The sequence below is a fragment of the Schistocerca serialis genome, chromosome 5, assembly GCF_023864345.2.
Source record: "Schistocerca serialis cubense isolate TAMUIC-IGC-003099 chromosome 5, iqSchSeri2.2, whole genome shotgun sequence".
Classification (NCBI taxonomy): Eukaryota; Metazoa; Arthropoda; class Insecta; order Orthoptera; family Acrididae; genus Schistocerca; species Schistocerca serialis.
This window is the reverse complement of record NC_064642.1, coordinates 656,140,770-656,142,333: the sequence shown is the minus strand read 5'-3', so window position 1 is coordinate 656,142,333 and position 1,564 is coordinate 656,140,770. Positions and strand designations below refer to the sequence as shown.

Below are 1,564 nucleotides of genomic sequence, written 5' to 3'. Positions count from 1 at the left end.
CGAAGGTATCGACGTTATCGATCAAAGAGGTTGCGGGGCACGGTAGCTCAAGGCAGACGACCCACCTGGTTCCTCTACCTACAGGCCAGAATCTCTTTACCTTAGTAAATCGTATGTATGTAAGTACGAGGTCATGCTGAAAATTAACGACTCCTAATGTTTTATTTCAAAGCTTTTATAGCTTTTTAAACGTTATTAGCATTCTACATCTTTATTCTCCACGTCTACATATTTATTTCTCAACATAGCAACCCTGGCGACGAACATATTTCTCCCAACGAGTGACCAGTTTGTTGATACCGTCACTGTACAATATTTAAGTGAAGTCCTCGAATGTTTTCTTTAAGTTTTGGAAACAGATGAAAAGCTGATGGTGGCAGATATGGAGGATTATCGATGAAAGTAACCCAACGCATCGGATTGTTGCAGATGGCACAGCGCTCTTGTATGGTCTGGCATTGTCATGCCGAAAGAGAGGGTCCTCCATGTGTGGACGAACTCTTCGAATTCGAAACTCGATTCACGTAACGACATAGTAACTTCACACAATCATGTTACTCGCCAAAGTCGGGGATTTCTAGCGGCAGAGGGCTCCCAGTATGTAGACATGGACAACAATGATATAGAATGTTAAAAACTTCTATTTTAATTAAAAGCTTTAATAGTTCTCAGGGCAACGGCCTTGCCGCCGTGGATACACCGGTTCCCGTCAGATCACCGAAGTTAAGCACAGTCGGGCGTGGCCCGCTCTTGGATGGGGTGACCATCCAAGACGCCATGTGCTGTTGCCACTTTTCGGGGTGCACTCAGTAGCTCAGGAAATGTGATGTAATAAACACTGAGATGTTTGCTTAAAATGGAGCGCAAAGTACCAAGACTCAGTCATCCATTGACTCATAATGAGAACATTTAGCGGCTTCCAACAAACTGTAAACTTAATTTCGAAACTTTTTGAACTATATCACTCTTACGTGCTTAACGTCAAATATTTGACGCATTAATTCATTTGCAAAGTAATCACAAGTATGAAACTATTTTTAAAAGGGGAAATCCGAGTCTTTAAAGAATTAGGCTCCGGTCAAAGAAAACCATCATAACGACCGAGAGAGCGTTTACTGGTTACTACTATCTGGAAAGAAGCACTATGGGATTAAGAACAACCTACACCACATAGGGGTGGGAATGAAAATGGTGTGACATTGAAATAAAACTCAGGAACACTTGGAGGAATTTAAACCACATTTGATAGCTACATGACTTGTACAAAAATACTACGGGAGTAATATTCCCCACAACCACCACGGTGTGTGGGGATGTGGATAAGAATGGGTGATATACAAAGGTTGAAAAATGAGCTTTAGGTATTTATTTCGTGTGTTTACTTGAATGGGAATACTTTTAAAAGTTGAAGTTCAATTTGTCTCTTATTTGTGTTGTACAGTGTGTCAACCAGACTGCGAAAATAAGCACTGCAGTGAGCCAGTAATTTTGTCAATGTGTTATGGGGACAAAAGATCAAAAAAATGGTTCAAATGGCTCTGAGCACTATGGGACTCAACTGCTG

General features: G+C 41.1%; 1 pseudogene; it reads left to right on the top strand.

Annotated features, from left to right (window-relative positions):
- Nucleotides 1-672: 672 nt before the first annotated feature.
- On the top strand, nt 673-791 carry LOC126482974 (5S ribosomal RNA; annotated as a pseudogene).
- Nucleotides 792-1,564: the final 773 nt, after the last annotated feature.